Raw genomic sequence first — 17,321 nt, forward strand, 5'->3', positions numbered from 1 at the left:
TCCCTTGAAAATGAAGCTATAGTACAACCCTGAAATACCTCCAAGAGTTCTATGCTCCATGAAGCCACTCCCTAGTTGCCATACTAGAGAACCCTTTCCGGAGTATGAGATATATTTTATTAAAATGAAATAACTCGTTATCAGAAGTGGGGTTCGAACCCACGCCCTCATACGAGGATCAGAGCTTAAATCTGACGCCCTAGACCACTCGGCCATCCTGACACGCTATGAAACGTTTTCCTTGAAAATGAAGCTATAGTACAACCCCGAAATACCTCTCAGAGTTCTATGCTCCATGAAGCCACTCCCTAGTTGCCAAACTAGAGAACCCTTTCCTGAGTATGATATGTATGTTATTAAAATGAAACAATTCGTTGTCAGAAGTGGGGTTCGAACCCACGCCCTCATACGAGGATCAGAGCTTAAATCTGACGCCTTAGACCACTCGGCCATCCTGACACGCTCTGAAACGTTTCCCTTGAAAATGAAGCTATAGTACAACCCTGGAATACCTCCAAGAGTTCTATGCTCCATGAAGTTACTCCCTAGTTGCCATACTAGAGAACCCTTTCCGGAGTATGAGATATATTTTATTAAAATGAAATAACTCGTTATCAGAAGTGCGGTTCGAACCCACGCCCTCATACGAGGATCAGAACTTAAATCTAACGCCTTAGACCACTCGGCCATCCTGACACGCTCTGAAACGTTTTCCTTGAAAATGAAGCTATAGTACAACCCCGAAATACCTCTCAGAGTTCTATGCTCCATGAAGCCACTCCCTAGTTGCCAAAATAGAGAACCCTTTCCTGAGTATGATATGTATGTTATTAAAATGAAACAATTCGTTGTCAGAAGTGGGGTTCGAACCCACGCCCTCATACGAGGATCAGAAATTAAATCTGACGCCTTAGACCACTCGGCCATCCTGACACGCTCTGAAACGTTTCCCTTGAAAATGAAGCTATAGTACAACCCTGAAATACCTCCAAGAGTTCTATGCTCCATGAAGCCACTCCCTAGTTGCCATACTAGAGAACCCTTTCCGGAGTATGAGATATATTTTATTAAAATGAAATAACTCGTTATCAGAAGTGCGGTTCGAACCCACGCCCTCATACGAGGATCAGAGCTTAATTCTGACGCCTTAGACCACTCGGCCATCCTGACACGCTTTGAGTTGTTTTCCTTGAAATGAAGCTATAGTACAACCCCGAAATACCTCTCAAAGTTCTATGCTGAATAAAGTCCCTCCCTAGTTGCCAAACTAGAGAACCCTTTCCTGAGTATGATATTAAAATGAAACAATTCGTTGTCAGAAGTGGGTTTCGAATCCACGCCCTCATACGAGGATCAGAGCTTAAATCTGACGCCCTAGACCACTCGGCCATCCTGACACGCTCTGAAACGTTTCCCTTGAAAATGAAGCTATAGTACAACCCTGAAATACCTCCAAGAGTTCTATGCTCCATGAAGCCACTCCCTAGTTGCCATACTAGAGAACCCTTTCCGGAGTATGAGATATATTTTATTAAAATGAAATAACTCGTTATCAGAAGTGGGGTTCGAACCCACGCCCTCATACGAGGATCAGAGCTTAAATCTGACGCCCTAGACCACTCGGCCATCCTGACACGCTATGAAACGTTTTCCTTGAAAATGAAGCTATAGTACAACCCCGAAATACCTCTCAGAGTTCTATGCTCCATGAAGCCACTCCCTAGTTGCCAAACTAGAGAACCCTTTCCTGAGTATGATATGTATGTTATTAAAATGAAACAATTCGTTGTCAGAAGTGGGGTTCGAACCCACGCCCTCATACGAGGATCAGAAATTAAATCTGACGCCTTAGACCACTCGGCCATCCTGACACGCTCTGAAACGTTTCCCTTGAAAATGAAGCTATAGTACAACCCTGAAATACCTCCAAGAGTTCTATGCTCCATGAAGCCACTCCCTAGTTGCCATACTAGAGAACCCTTTCCGGAGTATGAGATATATTTTATTAAAATGAAATAACTCGTTATCAGAAGTGCGGTTCGAACCCACGCCCTCATACGAGGATCAGAGCTTAATTCTGACGCCTTAGACCACTCGGCCATCCTGACACGCTTTGAGTTGTTTTCCTTGAAATGAAGCTATAGTACAACCCCGAAATACCTCTCAAAGTTCTATGCTGAATAAAGTCCCTCCCTAGTTGCCAAACTAGAGAACCCTTTCCTGAGTATGATATTAAAATGAAACAATTCGTTGTCAGAAGTGGGTTTCGAATCCACGCCCTCATACGAGGATCAGAGCTTACATCTGACGCCCTAGACCACTCGGCCATCCTGACACGCTCTGAAACGTTTCCCTTGAAAATGAAGCTATAGTACAACCCTGAAATACCTCCAAGAGTTCTATGCTCCATGAAGCCACTCCCTAGTTGCCATACTAGAGAACCCTTTCCGGAGTATGAGATATATTTTATTAAAATGAAACAACTCGTTATCAGAAGTGGGGTTCGAACCCACGCCCTCATACGAGGATCAGAGCTTAAATCTGACGCCTTAGACCACTCGGCCATCCTGACACGCTTTGAGTTGTTTTCCTTGAAATGAAGCTATAGTACAACCCCGAAATACCTCTCAAAGTTCTATGCTGAATAAAGTCCCTCCCTAGTTGCCAAACTAGAGAACCCTTTCCTGAGTATGATATTAAAATGAAACAATTCGTTGTCAGAAGTGGGGTTCGAACCCACGCCCTCATACGAGGATCAGAGCTTAAATCTGACGCCCTAGACCACTCGGCCATCCTGACACGCTATGAAACGTTTTCCTTGAAAATGAAGCTATAGTACAACCCCGAAATACCTCTCAGAGTTCTATGCTCCATGAAGCCACTCCCTAGTTGCCAAACTAGAGAACCCTTTCCTGAGTATGATATGTATGTTATTAAAATGAAACAATTCGTTGTCAGAAGTGGGGTTCGAACCCACGCCCTCATACGAGGATCAGAGCTTAAATCTGACGCCTTAGACCACTCGGCCATCCTGACACGCTCTGAAACGTTTCCCTTGAAAATGAAGCTATAGTACAACCCTAAAATACCTCCAAGAGTTCTATGCTCCATGAAGTTACTCCCTAGTTGCCATACTAGAGAACCCTTTCCGGAGTATGAGATATATTTTATTAAAATGAAATAACTCGTTATCAGTAGTGCGGTTCGAACCCACGCCCTCATACGAGGATCAGAGCTTAAATCTGACGCCTTAGACCACTCGGCCATCCTGACACGCTCTGAAACGTTTTCCTTGAAAATGAAGCTATAGTACAACCCCGAAATACCTCTCAGAGTTCTATGCTCCATGAAGCCACTCCCTAGTTGCCAAACTAGAGAACCCTTTCCTGAGTATGATATGTATGTTATTAAAATGAAACAATTCGTTGTCAGAAGTGGGGTGCGAACCCACGCCCTCATACGAGGATCAGAAATTAAATCTGACGCCTTAGACCACTCGGCCATCCTGACACGCTCTGAAACGTTTCCCTTGAAAATGAAGCTATAGTACAACCCTGAAATACCTCCAAGAGTTCTATGCTCCATGAAGCCACTCCCTAGTTGCCATACTAGAGAACCCTTTCCGGAGTATGAGATATATTTTATTAAAATGAAATAACTCGTTATCAGAAGTGGGGTTCGAACCCACGCCCTCATACGAGGATCAGAGCTTAAATCTGACGCCTTAGACCACTCGGCCATCCTGACACGCTTTGAGTTGTTTTCCTTGAAATGAAGCTATAGTACAACCCCGAAATACCTCTCAAAGTTCTATGCTGAATAAAGTCCCTCCCTAGTTGCCAAACTAGAGAACCCTTTCCTGAGTATGATATTAAAATGAAACAATTCGTTGTCAGAAGTGGGGTTCGAACCCACGCCCTCATACGAGGATCAGAGCTTAAATCTGACGCCCTAGACCACTCGGCCATCCTGACACGCTATGAAACGTTTTCCTTGAAAATGAAGCTATAGTACAACCCCGAAATACCTCTCAGAGTTCTATGCTCCATGAAGCCACTCCCTAGTTGCCAAACTAGAGAACCCTTTCCTGAGTATGATATGTATGTTATTAAAATGAAACAATTCGTTGTCAGAAGTGGGGTTCGAACCCACGCCCTCATACGAGGATCAGAGCTTAAATCTGACGCCTTAGACCACTCGGCCATCCTGACACGCTCTGAAACGTTTCCCTTGAAAATGAAGCTATAGTACAACCCTAAAATACCTCCAAGAGTTCTATGCTCCATGAAGTTACTCCCTAGTTGCCATACTAGAGAACCCTTTCCGGAGTATGAGATATATTTTATTAAAATGAAATAACTCGTTATCAGAAGTGCGGTTCGAACCCACGCCCTCATACGAGGATCAGAGCTTAAATCTGACGCCTTAGACCACTCGGCCATCCTGACACGCTCTGAAACGTTTTCCTTGAAAATGAAGCTATAGTACAACCCCGAAATACCTCTCAAAGTTCTATGCTGAATAAAGTCCCTCCCTAGTTGCCAAACTAGAGAACCCTTTCCTGAGTATGATATTAAAATGAAACAATTCGTTGTCAGAAGTGGGTTTCGAATCCACGCCCTCATACGAGGATCAGAGCTTAAATCTGACGCCCTAGACCACTCGGCCATCCTGACACGCTCTGAATCGTTTCCCTTGAAAATGAAGCTATAGTACAACCCTGAAATACCTCCAAGAGTTCTATGCTCCATGAAGCCACTCCCTAGTTGCCATACTAGAGAACCCTTTCCGGAGTATGAGATATATTTTATTAAAATGAGATAACTCTTTGTCAGAAGTGGGGTTCGAACCCACGCCCTCATACGAGGATCAGAGCTTAAATCTGACGCCTTAGACCACTCGGCCATCCTGACACGCTTTGAGTTGTTTTCCTTGAAATGAAGCTATAGTACAACCCCGAAATACCTCTCAAAGTTCTATGCTGAATAAAGTCCCTCCCTAGTTGCCAAACTAGAGAACCCTTTCCTGAGTATGATATTAAAATGAAACAATTCGTTGTCAGAAGTGGGGTTCGAACCCACGCCCTCATACGAGGATCAGAGCTTAAATCTGACGCCCTAGACCACTCGGCCATCCTGACACGCTATGAAACGTTTTCCTTGAAAATGAAGCTATAGTACAACCCCGAAATACCTCTCAGAGTTCTATGCTCCATGAAGCCACTCCCTAGTTGCCAAACTAGAGAACCCTTTCCTGAGTATGATATGTATGTTATTAAAATGAAACAATTCGTTGTCAGAAGTGGGGTTCGAACCCACGCCCTCATACGAGGATCAGAGCTTAAATCTGACGCCTTAGACCACTCGGCCATCCTGACACGCTCTGAAACGTTTCCCTTGAAAATGAAGCTATAGTACAACCCTGGAATACCTCCAAGAGTTCTATGCTCCATGAAGTTACTCCCTACTTGCCATACTAGAGAACCCTTTCCGGAGTATGAGATATATTTTATTAAAATGAAATAACTCGTTATCAGAAGTGCGGTTCGAACCCACGCCCTCATACGAGGATCAGAGCTTAATTCTGACGCCTTAGACCACTCGGCCATCCTGACACGCTTTGAGTTGTTTTCCTTGAAATGAAGCTATAGTACAACCCCGAAATACCTCTCAAAGTTCTATGCTGAATAAAGTCCCTCCCTAGTTGCCAAACTAGAGAACCCTTTCCTGAGTATGATATTAAAATGAAACAATTCGTTGTCAGAAGTGGGGTTCGAACCCACGCCCTCATACGAGGATCAGAGCTTAAATCTGACGCCCTAGACCACTCGGCCATCCTGACACGCTATGAAACGTTTTCCTTGAAAATGAAGCTATAGTACAACCCCGAAATACCTCTTAGAGTTCTATGCTCCATGAAGCCACTCCCTAGTTGCCAAACTAGAGAACCCTTTCCTGAGTATGATATGTATGTTATTAAAATGAAACAATTCGTTGTCAGAAGTGGGGTTCGAACCCACGCCCTCATACGAGGATCAGAGCTTAAATCTGACGCCTTAGACCACTCGGCCATCCTGACACGCTCTGAAACGTTTCCCTTGAAAATGAAGCTATAGTACAACCCTGGAATACCTCCAAGAGTTCTATGCTCCATGAAGTTACTCCCTAGTTGCCATACTAGAGAACCCTTTCCGGAGTATGAGATATATTTTATTAAAATGAAATAACTCGTTATCAGAAGTGCGGTTCGAACCCACGCCCTCATACGAGGATCAGAGCTTAAATCTGACGCCTTAGACCACTCGGCCATCCTGACACGCTCTGAAACGTTTTCCTTGAAAATGAAGCTATAGTACAACCCCGAAATACCTCTCAGAGTTCTATGCTCCATGAAGCCACTCCCTAGTTGCCAAACTAGAGAACCCTTTCCTGAGTATGATATGTATGTTATTAAAATGAAACAATTCGTTGTCAGAAGTGGGGTTCGAACCCACGCCCTCACACGAGGATCAGAAATTAAATCTGACGCCTTAGACCACTCGGCCATCCTGACACGCTCTGAAACGTTTCCCTTGAAAATGAAGCTATAGTACAACCCTGAAATACCTCCAAGAGTTCTATGCTCCATGAAGCCACTCCCTAGTTGCCATACTAGAGAACCCTTTCCGGAGTATGAGATATATTTTATTAAAATGAAATAACTCGTTATCAGAAGTGCGGTTCGAACCCACGCCCTCATACGAGGATAAGAGCTTAATTCTGACGCCTTAGACCACTCGGCCATCCTGACACGCTTTGAGTTGTTTTCCTTGAAATGAAGCTATAGTACAACCCCGAAATACCTCTCAAAGTTCTATGCTGAATAAAGTCCCTCCCTAGTTGCCAAACTAGAGAACCCTTTCCTGAGTATGATATTAAAATGAAACAATTCGTTGTCAGAAGTGGGTTTCGAATCCACGCCCTCATACGAGGATCAGAGCTTAAATCTGACGCCCTAGACCACTCGGCCATCCTGACACGCTCTGAAACGTTTCCCTTGAAAATGAAGCTATAGTACAACCCTGAAATACCTCCAAGAGTTCTATGCTCCATGAAGCCACTCCCTAGTTGCCATACTAGAGAACCCTTTCCGGAGTATGAGATATATTTTATTAAAATGAAATAACTCTTTGTCAGAAGTGGGGTTCGAACCCACGCCCTCATACGAGGATCAGAGCTTAAATCTGACGCCTTAGACCACTCGGCCATCCTGACACGCTTTGAGTTGTTTTCCTTGAAATGAAGCTATAGTACAACCCCGAAATACCTCTCAAAGTTCTATGCTGAATAAAGTCCCTCCCTAGTTGCCAAACTAGAGAACCCTTTCCTGAGTATGATATTAGAATGAAACAATTCGTTGTCAGAAGTGGGGTTCGAACCCACGCCCTCATACGAGGATCAGAGCTTAAATCTGACGCCCTAGACCACTCGGCCATCCTGACACGCTATGAAACGTTTTCCTTGAAAATGAAGCTATAGTACAACCCCGAAATACCTCTCAGAGTTCTATGCTCCATGAAGCCACTCCCTAGTTGCCAAACTAGAGAACCCTTTCCTGAGTATGATATGTATGTTATTAAAATGAAACAATTCGTTGTCAGAAGTGGGGTTCGAACCCACGCCCTCATACGAGGATCAGAGCTTAAATCTGACGCCTTAGACCACTCGGCCATCCTGACACGCTCTGAAACGTTTCCCTTGAAAATGAAGCTATAGTACAACCCTGGAATACCTCCAAGAGTTCTATGCTCCATGAAGTTACTCCCTACTTGCCATACTAGAGAACCCTTTCCGGAGTATGAGATATATTTTATTAAAATGAAATAACTCGTTATCAGAAGTGCGGTTCGAACCCACGCCCTCATACGAGGATCAGAGCTTAAATCTGACGCCTTAGACCACTCGGCCATCCTGACACGCTCTGAAACGTTTTCCTTGAAAATGAAGCTATAGTACAACCCCGAAATACCTCTCAGAGTTCTATGCTCCATGAAGCCACTCCCTAGTTGCCAAACTAGAGAACCCTTTCCTGAGTATGATATGTATGTTATTAAAATGAAAAAATTCGTTGTCAGAAGTGGGGTTCGAACCCACGCCCTCATACGAGGATCAGAAATTAAATCTGACGCCTTAGACCACTCGGCCATCCTGACACGCTCTGAAACGTTTCCCTTGAAAATGAAGCTATAGTACAACCCTGAAATACCTCCAAGAGTTCTATGCTCCATGAAGCCACTCCCTAGTTGCCATACTAGAGAACCCTTTCCGGAGTATGAGATATATTTTATTAAAATGAAATAACTCGTTATCATAAGTGCGGTTCGAACCCACGCCCTCATACGAGGATCAGAGCTTAATTCTGACGCCTTAGACCACTCGGCCATCCTGACACGCTTTGAGTTGTTTTCCTTGAAATGAAGCTATAGTACAACCCCGAAATACCTCTCAAAGTTCTATGCTGAATAAAGTCCCTCCCTAGTTGCCAAACTAGAGAACCCTTTCCTGAGTATGATATTAAAATGAAACAATTCGTTGTCAGAAGTGGGTTTCGAATCCACGCCCTCATACGAGGATCAGAGCTTAAATCTGACGCCCTAGACTACTCGGCCATCCTGACACGCTCTGAAACGTTTCCCTTGAAAATGAAGCTATAGTACAACCCTGAAATACCTACAAGAGTTCTATGCTCCATGAAGCCACTCCCTAGTTGCCATACTAGAGAACCCTTTCCGGAGCATGAGATATATTTTATTAAAATGAAATAACTCGTTATCAGAAGTGGGGTTCGAACCCACGCCCTCATACGAGGATCAGAGCTTAAATCTGACGGCTTAGACCACTCGGCCATCCTGACACGCTTTGAGTTGTTTTCCTTGAAATGAAGCTATAGTACAACCCCGAAATACCTCTCAAAGTTCTATGCTGAATAAAGTCCCTCCCTAGTTGCCAAACTAGAGAACCCTTTCCTGAGTATGATATTAAAATGAAACAATTCGTTGTCAGAAGTGGGGTTCGAACCCACGCCCTCATACGAGGATCAGAGCTTAAATCTGACGCCCTAGACCACTCGGCCATCCTGACACGCTATGAAACGTTTTCCTTGAAAATGAAGCTATAGTACAACCCCGAAATACCTCTCAGATTTCTATGCTCCATGAAGCCACTCCCTAGTTGCCAAACTAGAGAACCCTTTCCTGAGTATGATATGTATGTTATTAAAATGAAACAATTCGTTGTCAGAAGTGGGGTTCGAACCCACGCCCTCATACGAGGATCAGAAATTAAATCTGACGCCTTAGACCACTCGGCCATCCTGACACGCTCTGAAACGTTTCCCTTGAAAATGAAGCTATAGTACAACCCTGAAATACCTCCAAGAGTTCTATGCTCCATGAAGCCACTCCCTAGTTGCCATACTAGAGAACCCTTTCCGGAGTATGAGATATATTTTATTAAAATGAAATAACTCGTTATCAGAAGTGCGGTTCGAACCCACGCCCTCATACGAGGATCAGAAATTAAATCTGACGCCTTAGACCACTCGGCCATCCTGACACGCTCTGAAACGTTTCCCTTGAAAATGAAGCTATAGTACAACCCTGAAATACCTCCAAGAGTTCTATGCTCCATGAAGCCACTCCCTAGTTGCCATACTAGAGAACCCTTTCCGGAGTATGAGATATATTTTATTAAAATGAAATAACTCGTTATCATAAGTGCGGTTCGAACCCACGCCCTCATACGAGGATCAGAGCTTAATTCTGACGCCTTAGACCACTCGGCCATCCTGACACGCTTTGAGTTGTTTTCCTTGAAATGAATCTATAGTACAACCCCGAAATACCTCTCAAAGTTCTATGCTGAATAAAGTCCCTCCCTAGTTGCCAAACTAGAGAACCCTTTCCTGAGTATGATATTAAAATGAAACAATTCGTTGTCAGAAGTGGGTTTCGAATCCACGCCCTCATACGAGGATCAGAGCTTAAATCTGACGCCCTAGACCACTCGGCCATCCTGACACGCTCTGAAACGTTTCCCTTGAAAATGAAGCTATAGTACAACCCTGAAATACCTCCAAGAGTTCTATGCTCCATGAAGCCACTCCCTAGTTGCCATACTAGAGAACCCTTTCCGGAGTATGAGATATATTTTATTAAAATGAAATAACTCGTTATCAGAAGTGGGGTTCGAACCCACGCCCTCATACGAGGATCAGAGCTTAAATCTGACGGCTTAGACCACTCGGCCATCCTGACACGCTTTGTGTTGTTTTCCTTGAAATGAAGCTATAGTACAACCCCGAAATACCTCTCAAAGTTCTATGCTGAATAAAGTCCCTCCCTAGTTGCCAAACTAGAGAACCCTTTCCTGAGTATGATATTAAAATGAAACAATTCGTTGTCAGAAGTGGGGTTCGAACCCACGCCCTCATACGAGGATCAGAGCTTAAATCTGACGCCTTAGACCACTCGGCCATCCTGACACGCTCTGAAACGTTTTCCTTCAAAATGAAGCTATAGTACAACCCCGAAATACCTCTCAGATTTCTATGCTCCATGAAGCCACTCCCTAGTTGCCAAACTAGAGAACCCTTTCCTGAGTATGATATGTATGTTATTAAAATGAAACAATTCGTTGTCAGAAGTGGGGTTCGAACCCACGCCCTCATACGAGGATCAGAGCTTAAATCTGACGCCTTAGACCACTCGGCCATCCTGACACGCTCTGAAACGTTTCCCTTGAAAATGAAGCTATAGTACAACCATGGAATACCTCCAAGAGTTCTATGCTCCATGAAGTTACTCCCTAGTTGCCATACTAGAGAACCCTTTCCGGAGTATGAGATATATTTTATTAAAATGAAATAACTCGTTATCAGAAGTGCGGTTCGAACCCACGCCCTCATACGAGGATCAGAGCTTAAATCTGACGCCTTAGACCACTCGGCCATCCTGACACGCTCTGAAACGTTTTCCTTGAAAATGAAGCTATAGTACAACCCCGAAATACCTCTCAGAGTTCTATGCTCCATGAAGCCACTCCCTAGTTGCCAAACTAGAGAACCCTTTCCTGAGTATGATATGTATGTTATTAAAATGAAACAATTCGTTGTCAGAAGTGGGGTTCGAACCCACGCCCTCATACGAGGATCAGAAATTAAATCTGACGCCTTAGACCACTCGGCCATCCTGACACGCTCTGAAACGTTTCCCTTGAAAATGAAGCTATAGTACAACCCTGAAATACCTCCAAGAGTTCTATGCTCCATGAAGCCACTCCCTAGTTGCCATACTAGAGAACCCTTTCCGGAGTATGAGATATATTTTATTAAAATGAAATAACTCGTTGTCAGAAGTGGGGTTCGAACCCACGCCCTCATACGAGGATCAGAGCTTAAATCTGACGCCTTAGACCACTCGGCCATCCTGACACGCTTTGAGTTGTTTTCCTTGAAATGAAGCTATAGTACAACCCCGAAATACCTCTCAAAGTTCTATGCTGAATAAAGTCCCTCCCTAGTTGCCAAACTAGAGAACCCTTTCCTTAGTATGATATGTATGTTATTAAAATGAAACAATTCGTTGTCAGAAGTGGGGTTCGAACCCACGCCCTCATACGAGGATCAGAGCTTAAATCTGACGCCTTTGACCACTCGGCCATCCTGACACGCTCTGAGTCGTTTTCCTTTAAAATGAAGCTATAGTACAACCCCGAAATACCTCTCAAAGTTCTATGCTGAATAAAGCTACTCCCTAGTTGCCAAACTAGAGAACCCTTTCCTTAGTATGATATGTATGTTATTAAAATGAAACAATTCGTTGTCAGAAGTGGGGTTCGAACCCACGCCCTCATACGAGGATCAGAGCTTAAATCTGACGCCTTTGACCACTCGGCCATCCTGACACGCTTTGAGTTGTTTTCCTTGAAATGAAGCTATAGTACAACCCCGAAATACCTCTCAAAGTTCTATGCTGAATAAAGTCCCTCCCTAGTTGCCAAACTAGAGAACCCTTTCCTGAGTATGATATTAAAATGAAACAATTCGTTGTCAGAAGTGGGGTTCGAACCCACGCCCTCATACGAGGATCAGAGCTTAAATCTGACGCCCTAGACCACTCGGCCATCCTGCCACGCTCTGAAACGTTTTCCTTGAAAATGAAGCTATAGTACAACCCCGAAATACCTCTCAGAGTTCTATGCTCCATGAAGCCACTCCCTAGTTGCCAAACTAGAGAACCCTTTCCTGAGTATGATATGTATGTTATTAAAATGAAACAATTCGTTGTCAGAAGTGAAGTTCGAACCCACGCCCTCATACGAGGATCAGAGCTTAAATCTGACGCCTTAGACCACTCGGCCATCCTGACACGCTCTGAAACGTTTCCCTTGAAAATGAAGCTATAGTACAACCCTGAAATACCTCCAAGAGTTCTATGCTCCATGAAGCCACTCCCTAGTTGCCATACTAGAGAACCCTTTCCTGAGTATGATATGTATGTTATTAAAATGAAACAATTCGTTGTCAGAAGTGGGGTTCGAACCCACGCCCTCATACGAGGATCAGAAATTAAATCTGACGCCTTAGACCACTCGGCCATCCTGACACGCTCTGAAACGTTTCCCTTGAAAATGAAGCTATAGTACAACCCTGAAATACCTCCAAGAGTTCTATGCTCCATGAAGCCACTCCCTAGTTGCCATACTAGAGAACCCTTTCCGGAGTATGAGATATATTTTATTAAAATGAAATAACTCGTTGTCAGAAGTGGGGTTCGAACCCACGCCCTCATACGAGGATCAGAGCTTAAATCTGACGCCTTAGACCACTCGGCCATCCTGACACGCTTTGAGTTGTTTTCCTTGAAATGAAGCTATAGTACAACCCCGAAATACCTCTCAAAGTTCTATGCTGAATAAAGTCCCTCCCTAGTTGCCAAACTAGAGAACCCTTTCCTTAGTATGATATGTATGTTATTAAAATGAAACAATTCGTTGTCAGAAGTGGGGTTCGAACCCACGCCCTCATACGAGGATCAGAGCTTAAATCTGATGCCTTTGACCACTCGGCCATCCTGACACGCTCTGAGTCGTTTTCCTTTAAAATGAAGCTATAGTACAACCCCGAAATACCTCTCAAAGTTCTATGCTGAATAAAGCTACTCCCTAGTTGCCAAACTAGAGAACCCTTTCCTTAGTATGATATGTATGTTATTAAAATGAAACAATTCGTTGTCAGAAGTGGGGTTCGAACCCACGCCCTCATACGAGGATCAGAGCTTAAATCTGACGCCTTTGACCACTCGGCCATCCTGACACGCTTTGAGTTGTTTTCCTTGAAATGAAGCTATAGTACAACCCCGAAATACCTCTCAAAGTTCTATGCTGAATAAAGTCCCTCCCTAGTTGCCAAACTAGAGAACCCTTTCCTGAGTATGATATTAAAATGAAACATTTCGTTGTCAGAAGTGGGGTTCGAACCCACGCCCTCATACGAGGATCAGAGCTTAAATCTGACGCCCTAGACCACTCGGCCATCCTGCCACGCTCTGAAACGTTTTCCTTGAAAATGAAGCTATAGTACAACCCCGAAATACCTCTCAGAGTTCTATGCTCCATGAAGCCACTCCCTAGTTGCCAAACTAGAGAACCCTTTCCTGAGTATGATATGTATGTTATTAAAATGAAACAATTCGTTGTCAGAAGTGAAGTTCGAACCCACGCCCTCATACGAGGATCAGAGCTTAAATCTGACGCCTTAGACCACTCGGCCATCCTGACACGCTCTGAAACGTTTCCCTTGAAAATGAAGCTATAGTACAACCCTGAAATACCTCCAAGAGTTCTATGCTCCATGAAGCCACTCCTTAGTTGCCATACTAGAGAACCCTTTCCGGAGTATGAGATATATTTTATTAAAATGAAATAACTCGTTATCAGAAGTGCGGTTCGAACCCACGCCCTCATACTAGGATCAGCGCTTAAATCTGACGCCTTAGACCACTCGGCCATCCTGACGCGCTCTGAGTCGTTTTCCTTTAAAATGAAGCTATAGTACAACCCCGAAATACCTCTCAGAGTTCTATGCTCCATAAAGCCACTCCCTAGTTGCCAAACTAGAGAACCCTTTCCTTAGTATGATATGTATGTTATTAAAATGAAACAATTCGTTGTCAGAAGTGGGGTTCGAACCCACGCCCTCATACGAGGATCAGAGCTTAAATCTGACGCCTTAGACCACTCGGCCATCCTGACACGCTTTGAGTTGTTTTCCTTGAAATGAAGCTATAGTACAACCCCGAAATACCTCTCAGAGTTCTATGCTCCATAAAGCCACTCCCTAGTTGCCAAACTAGAGAACCCTTTCCTGAGTATGTTATTAAAATGAAACAATTCGTTGTCAGAAGTGGGGTTCGAACCCACGCCCTCATACGAGGATCAGAGCTTAAATCTGACGCCTTAGACCACTCGGCCATCCTGACACGCTTTGAGTTGTTTTCCTTGAAATGAAGCTATAGTACAACCCCGAAATACCTCTCAAAGTTCTATGCTGAATAAAGTCCCTCCCTAGTTGCCAAACTAGAGAACCCTTTCCTGAGTATGATATTAAAATGAAACAATTCGTTGTCAGAAGTGGGGTTCGAACCCACGCCCTCATACGAGGATCAGAGCTTAAATCTGACGCCTTAGACCACTCGGCCATCCTGACACGCTTTGAGTTGTTTTCCTTGAAATGAAGCTATAGTACAACCCCGAAATACCTCTCAAAGTTCTATGCTGAATAAAGTCCCTCCCTAGTTGCCAAACTAGAGAACCCTTTCCTGAGTATGATATTAAAATGAAACAATTCGTTGTCAGAAGTGGGTTTCGAATCCACGCCCTCATACGAGGATCAGAGCTTAAATCTGACGCCCTAGACCACTCGGCCATCCTGACACGCTCTGAAACGTTTCCCTTGAAAATGAAGCTATAGTACAACCCTGAAATACCTCCAAGAGTTCTATGCTCCATGAAGCCACTCCCTAGTTGCCATACTAGAGAACCCTTTCCGGAGTATGAGATATATTTTATTAAAATGAAATAACTCGTTATCAGAAGTGGGGTTCGAACCCACGCCCTCATACGAGGATCAGAGCTTAAATCTGACGGCTTAGACCACTCGGCCATCCTGACACGCTATGAGTTGTTTTCCTTGAAATGAAGCTATAGTACAACCCCGAAATACCTCTCAAAGTTCTATGCTGAATAAAGTCCCTCCCTAGTTGCCAAACTAGAGAACCCTTTCCTGAGTATGATATTAAAATGAAACAATTCGTTGTCAGAAGTGGGGTTCGAACCCACGCCCTCATACGAGGATCAGAGCTTATATCTGACGCCCTAGACCACTCGGCCATCCTGACACGCTATGAAACGTTTTCCTTGAAAATGAAGCTATAGTACAACCCCGAAATACCTCTCAGATTTCTATGCTCCATGAAGCCACTCCCTAGTTGCCAAACTAGAGAACCCTTTCCTGAGTATGATATGTATGTTATTAAAATGAAACAATTCGTTGTCAGAAGTGGGGTTCGAACCCACGCCCTCATACGAGGATCAGAGCTTAAATCTGACGCCTTAGACCACTCGGCCATCCTGACACGCTCTGAAACGTTTCCCTTGAAAATGAAGCTATAGTACAACCCTGGAATACCTCCAAGAGTTCTATGCTCCATGAAGTTACTCCCTAGTTGCCATACTAGAGAACCCTTTCCGGAGTATGAGATATATTTTATTAAAATGAAATAACTCGTTATCAGAAGTGCGGTTCGAACCCACGCCCTCATACGAGGATCAGAGCTTAAATCTGACGCCTTAGACCACTCGGCCATCCTGACACGCTCTGAAACGTTTTCCTTGAAAATGAAGCTATAGTACAACCCCGAAATACCTCTCAGAGTTCTATGCTCCATGAAGCCACTCCCTAGTTGCCAAACTAGAGAACCCTTTCCTGAGTATGATATGTATGTTATTAAAATGAAACAATTCGTTGTCAGAAGTGGGGTTCGAACCCACGCCCTCATACGAGGATCAGAAATTAAATCTGACGCCTTAGACCACTCGGCCATCCTGACACGCTCTGAAACGTTTCCCTTGAAAATGAAGCTATAGTACAACCCTGAAATACCTCCAAGAGTTCTATGCTCCATGAAGCCACTCCCTAGTTGCCATACTAGAGAACCCTTTCCGGAGTATGAGATATATTTTATTAAAATGAAATAACTCGTTGTCAGAAGTGGGGTTCGAACCCACGCCCTCATACGAGGATCAGAGCTTAAATCTGACGCCTTAGACCACTCGGCCATCCTGACACGCTTTGAGTTGTTTTCCTTGAAATGAAGCTATAGTACAACCCCGAAATACCTCTCAAAGTTCTATGCTGAATAAAGTCCCTCCCTAGTTGCCAAACTAGAGAACCCTTTCCTGAGTATGATATTAAAATGAAACAATTCGTTGTCAGAAGTGGGGTTCGAACCCACGCCCTCATACGAGGATCAGAGCTTAAATCTGAGGCCTTAGACCACTCGGCCATCCTGACACGCTCTGAGTCGTTTTCCTTTAAAATGAAGCTATAGTACAACCCCGAAATACCTCTCAGAGTTCTATGCTCCATAAAGCTACTCCCTAGTTGCCAAACTAGAGAACCCTTTCCTTAGTATGATATGTATGTTATTAAAATGAAACAATTCGTTGTCAGAAGTGGGGTTCGAACCCACGCCCTCATACGAGGATCAGAGCTTAAATCTGACGCCTTTGACCACTCGGCCATCCTGACACGCTTTGAGTTGTTTTCCTTGAAATGAAGCTATAGTACAACCCCGAAATACCTCTCAAAGTTCTATGCTGAATAAAGTCCCTCCCTAGTTGCCAAACTAGAGAACCCTTTCCTGAGTATGATATTAAAATGAAACAATTCGTTGTCAGAAGTGGGGTTCGAACCCACGCCCTCATACGAGGATCAGAGCTTAAATCTGACGCCCTAGACCACTCGGCCATCCTGACACGCTCTGAAACGTTTTCCTTGAAAATGAAGCTATAGTACAACCCCGAAATACCTCTCAGAGTTCTATGCTCCATGAAGCCACTCCCTAGTTGCCAAACTAGAGAACCCTTTCCTGAGTATGATATGTATGTTATTAAAATGAAACAATTCGTTGTCAGAAGTGGGGTTCGAACCCACGCCCTCATACGAGGATCAGAAATTAAATCTGACGCCTTAGACCACTCGGCCATCCTGACACGCTCTGA

At 44.0% G+C, this 17,321-nt stretch overlaps 41 non-coding genes across 41 annotated transcripts; all 41 read right to left on the reverse strand.

The window, feature by feature from the left end:
* Positions 1 to 375: 375 nt before the first annotated feature.
* TRNAL-UAA (transfer RNA leucine (anticodon UAA)) lies at positions 376 to 459 on the reverse strand. The gene has a single exon. It is a non-coding gene; the product is annotated as a tRNA-Leu (tRNA).
* Positions 460 to 849: 390 nt separating this feature from the next.
* Positions 850 to 933, reverse strand: TRNAL-UAA (transfer RNA leucine (anticodon UAA)). Its single transcript has one exon. It is a non-coding gene; the product is annotated as a tRNA-Leu (tRNA).
* Positions 934 to 1,787: 854 nt separating this feature from the next.
* On the reverse strand, positions 1,788 to 1,871 carry TRNAL-UAA (transfer RNA leucine (anticodon UAA)). The gene has a single exon. It is a non-coding gene; the product is annotated as a tRNA-Leu (tRNA).
* A 617-nt stretch (positions 1,872 to 2,488) lies between these two features.
* Positions 2,489 to 2,572, reverse strand: TRNAL-UAA (transfer RNA leucine (anticodon UAA)). The gene has a single exon. It is a non-coding gene; the product is annotated as a tRNA-Leu (tRNA).
* Positions 2,573 to 2,715: 143 nt separating this feature from the next.
* Positions 2,716 to 2,799, reverse strand: TRNAL-UAA (transfer RNA leucine (anticodon UAA)). The gene has a single exon. It is a non-coding gene; the product is annotated as a tRNA-Leu (tRNA).
* A 153-nt stretch (positions 2,800 to 2,952) lies between these two features.
* TRNAL-UAA (transfer RNA leucine (anticodon UAA)) lies at positions 2,953 to 3,036 on the reverse strand. Its single transcript has one exon. It is a non-coding gene; the product is annotated as a tRNA-Leu (tRNA).
* A 627-nt stretch (positions 3,037 to 3,663) lies between these two features.
* TRNAL-UAA (transfer RNA leucine (anticodon UAA)) lies at positions 3,664 to 3,747 on the reverse strand. The gene has a single exon. It is a non-coding gene; the product is annotated as a tRNA-Leu (tRNA).
* A 143-nt stretch (positions 3,748 to 3,890) lies between these two features.
* Positions 3,891 to 3,974, reverse strand: TRNAL-UAA (transfer RNA leucine (anticodon UAA)). Its single transcript has one exon. It is a non-coding gene; the product is annotated as a tRNA-Leu (tRNA).
* A 153-nt stretch (positions 3,975 to 4,127) lies between these two features.
* Positions 4,128 to 4,211, reverse strand: TRNAL-UAA (transfer RNA leucine (anticodon UAA)). The gene has a single exon. It is a non-coding gene; the product is annotated as a tRNA-Leu (tRNA).
* Positions 4,212 to 4,829: 618 nt separating this feature from the next.
* On the reverse strand, positions 4,830 to 4,913 carry TRNAL-UAA (transfer RNA leucine (anticodon UAA)). The gene has a single exon. It is a non-coding gene; the product is annotated as a tRNA-Leu (tRNA).
* A 143-nt stretch (positions 4,914 to 5,056) lies between these two features.
* TRNAL-UAA (transfer RNA leucine (anticodon UAA)) lies at positions 5,057 to 5,140 on the reverse strand. Its single transcript has one exon. It is a non-coding gene; the product is annotated as a tRNA-Leu (tRNA).
* Positions 5,141 to 5,293: 153 nt separating this feature from the next.
* On the reverse strand, positions 5,294 to 5,377 carry TRNAL-UAA (transfer RNA leucine (anticodon UAA)). Its single transcript has one exon. It is a non-coding gene; the product is annotated as a tRNA-Leu (tRNA).
* A 380-nt stretch (positions 5,378 to 5,757) lies between these two features.
* Positions 5,758 to 5,841, reverse strand: TRNAL-UAA (transfer RNA leucine (anticodon UAA)). Its single transcript has one exon. It is a non-coding gene; the product is annotated as a tRNA-Leu (tRNA).
* A 153-nt stretch (positions 5,842 to 5,994) lies between these two features.
* Positions 5,995 to 6,078, reverse strand: TRNAL-UAA (transfer RNA leucine (anticodon UAA)). Its single transcript has one exon. It is a non-coding gene; the product is annotated as a tRNA-Leu (tRNA).
* A 390-nt stretch (positions 6,079 to 6,468) lies between these two features.
* On the reverse strand, positions 6,469 to 6,552 carry TRNAL-UAA (transfer RNA leucine (anticodon UAA)). Its single transcript has one exon. It is a non-coding gene; the product is annotated as a tRNA-Leu (tRNA).
* A 617-nt stretch (positions 6,553 to 7,169) lies between these two features.
* Positions 7,170 to 7,253, reverse strand: TRNAL-UAA (transfer RNA leucine (anticodon UAA)). The gene has a single exon. It is a non-coding gene; the product is annotated as a tRNA-Leu (tRNA).
* A 143-nt stretch (positions 7,254 to 7,396) lies between these two features.
* Positions 7,397 to 7,480, reverse strand: TRNAL-UAA (transfer RNA leucine (anticodon UAA)). The gene has a single exon. It is a non-coding gene; the product is annotated as a tRNA-Leu (tRNA).
* Positions 7,481 to 7,633: 153 nt separating this feature from the next.
* TRNAL-UAA (transfer RNA leucine (anticodon UAA)) lies at positions 7,634 to 7,717 on the reverse strand. The gene has a single exon. It is a non-coding gene; the product is annotated as a tRNA-Leu (tRNA).
* A 390-nt stretch (positions 7,718 to 8,107) lies between these two features.
* On the reverse strand, positions 8,108 to 8,191 carry TRNAL-UAA (transfer RNA leucine (anticodon UAA)). The gene has a single exon. It is a non-coding gene; the product is annotated as a tRNA-Leu (tRNA).
* Positions 8,192 to 9,035: 844 nt separating this feature from the next.
* Positions 9,036 to 9,119, reverse strand: TRNAL-UAA (transfer RNA leucine (anticodon UAA)). The gene has a single exon. It is a non-coding gene; the product is annotated as a tRNA-Leu (tRNA).
* Positions 9,120 to 9,272: 153 nt separating this feature from the next.
* TRNAL-UAA (transfer RNA leucine (anticodon UAA)) lies at positions 9,273 to 9,356 on the reverse strand. Its single transcript has one exon. It is a non-coding gene; the product is annotated as a tRNA-Leu (tRNA).
* A 1,081-nt stretch (positions 9,357 to 10,437) lies between these two features.
* Positions 10,438 to 10,521, reverse strand: TRNAL-UAA (transfer RNA leucine (anticodon UAA)). The gene has a single exon. It is a non-coding gene; the product is annotated as a tRNA-Leu (tRNA).
* A 153-nt stretch (positions 10,522 to 10,674) lies between these two features.
* TRNAL-UAA (transfer RNA leucine (anticodon UAA)) lies at positions 10,675 to 10,758 on the reverse strand. The gene has a single exon. It is a non-coding gene; the product is annotated as a tRNA-Leu (tRNA).
* A 390-nt stretch (positions 10,759 to 11,148) lies between these two features.
* Positions 11,149 to 11,232, reverse strand: TRNAL-UAA (transfer RNA leucine (anticodon UAA)). Its single transcript has one exon. It is a non-coding gene; the product is annotated as a tRNA-Leu (tRNA).
* Positions 11,233 to 11,385: 153 nt separating this feature from the next.
* On the reverse strand, positions 11,386 to 11,469 carry TRNAL-UAA (transfer RNA leucine (anticodon UAA)). The gene has a single exon. It is a non-coding gene; the product is annotated as a tRNA-Leu (tRNA).
* Positions 11,470 to 11,621: 152 nt separating this feature from the next.
* On the reverse strand, positions 11,622 to 11,705 carry TRNAL-UAA (transfer RNA leucine (anticodon UAA)). Its single transcript has one exon. It is a non-coding gene; the product is annotated as a tRNA-Leu (tRNA).
* A 153-nt stretch (positions 11,706 to 11,858) lies between these two features.
* On the reverse strand, positions 11,859 to 11,942 carry TRNAL-UAA (transfer RNA leucine (anticodon UAA)). Its single transcript has one exon. It is a non-coding gene; the product is annotated as a tRNA-Leu (tRNA).
* A 617-nt stretch (positions 11,943 to 12,559) lies between these two features.
* On the reverse strand, positions 12,560 to 12,643 carry TRNAL-UAA (transfer RNA leucine (anticodon UAA)). Its single transcript has one exon. It is a non-coding gene; the product is annotated as a tRNA-Leu (tRNA).
* A 153-nt stretch (positions 12,644 to 12,796) lies between these two features.
* TRNAL-UAA (transfer RNA leucine (anticodon UAA)) lies at positions 12,797 to 12,880 on the reverse strand. Its single transcript has one exon. It is a non-coding gene; the product is annotated as a tRNA-Leu (tRNA).
* A 152-nt stretch (positions 12,881 to 13,032) lies between these two features.
* TRNAL-UAA (transfer RNA leucine (anticodon UAA)) lies at positions 13,033 to 13,116 on the reverse strand. Its single transcript has one exon. It is a non-coding gene; the product is annotated as a tRNA-Leu (tRNA).
* A 153-nt stretch (positions 13,117 to 13,269) lies between these two features.
* TRNAL-UAA (transfer RNA leucine (anticodon UAA)) lies at positions 13,270 to 13,353 on the reverse strand. The gene has a single exon. It is a non-coding gene; the product is annotated as a tRNA-Leu (tRNA).
* An 854-nt stretch (positions 13,354 to 14,207) lies between these two features.
* On the reverse strand, positions 14,208 to 14,291 carry TRNAL-UAA (transfer RNA leucine (anticodon UAA)). Its single transcript has one exon. It is a non-coding gene; the product is annotated as a tRNA-Leu (tRNA).
* Positions 14,292 to 14,434: 143 nt separating this feature from the next.
* On the reverse strand, positions 14,435 to 14,518 carry TRNAL-UAA (transfer RNA leucine (anticodon UAA)). Its single transcript has one exon. It is a non-coding gene; the product is annotated as a tRNA-Leu (tRNA).
* A 143-nt stretch (positions 14,519 to 14,661) lies between these two features.
* TRNAL-UAA (transfer RNA leucine (anticodon UAA)) lies at positions 14,662 to 14,745 on the reverse strand. Its single transcript has one exon. It is a non-coding gene; the product is annotated as a tRNA-Leu (tRNA).
* Positions 14,746 to 15,589: 844 nt separating this feature from the next.
* On the reverse strand, positions 15,590 to 15,673 carry TRNAL-UAA (transfer RNA leucine (anticodon UAA)). The gene has a single exon. It is a non-coding gene; the product is annotated as a tRNA-Leu (tRNA).
* A 390-nt stretch (positions 15,674 to 16,063) lies between these two features.
* TRNAL-UAA (transfer RNA leucine (anticodon UAA)) lies at positions 16,064 to 16,147 on the reverse strand. Its single transcript has one exon. It is a non-coding gene; the product is annotated as a tRNA-Leu (tRNA).
* A 153-nt stretch (positions 16,148 to 16,300) lies between these two features.
* On the reverse strand, positions 16,301 to 16,384 carry TRNAL-UAA (transfer RNA leucine (anticodon UAA)). The gene has a single exon. It is a non-coding gene; the product is annotated as a tRNA-Leu (tRNA).
* A 143-nt stretch (positions 16,385 to 16,527) lies between these two features.
* TRNAL-UAA (transfer RNA leucine (anticodon UAA)) lies at positions 16,528 to 16,611 on the reverse strand. The gene has a single exon. It is a non-coding gene; the product is annotated as a tRNA-Leu (tRNA).
* A 153-nt stretch (positions 16,612 to 16,764) lies between these two features.
* On the reverse strand, positions 16,765 to 16,848 carry TRNAL-UAA (transfer RNA leucine (anticodon UAA)). The gene has a single exon. It is a non-coding gene; the product is annotated as a tRNA-Leu (tRNA).
* A 143-nt stretch (positions 16,849 to 16,991) lies between these two features.
* On the reverse strand, positions 16,992 to 17,075 carry TRNAL-UAA (transfer RNA leucine (anticodon UAA)). The gene has a single exon. It is a non-coding gene; the product is annotated as a tRNA-Leu (tRNA).
* A 153-nt stretch (positions 17,076 to 17,228) lies between these two features.
* TRNAL-UAA (transfer RNA leucine (anticodon UAA)) lies at positions 17,229 to 17,312 on the reverse strand. The gene has a single exon. It is a non-coding gene; the product is annotated as a tRNA-Leu (tRNA).
* Between the last annotated feature and the right edge of the window lie 9 nt (positions 17,313 to 17,321).

This window comes from Phalangium opilio, unplaced genomic scaffold, assembly GCF_054372755.1.
Source record: "Phalangium opilio isolate 3A_F unplaced genomic scaffold, DU_Popi_V2 ptg000043l_1, whole genome shotgun sequence".
Classification (NCBI taxonomy): domain Eukaryota; kingdom Metazoa; phylum Arthropoda; class Arachnida; order Opiliones; family Phalangiidae; genus Phalangium; species Phalangium opilio.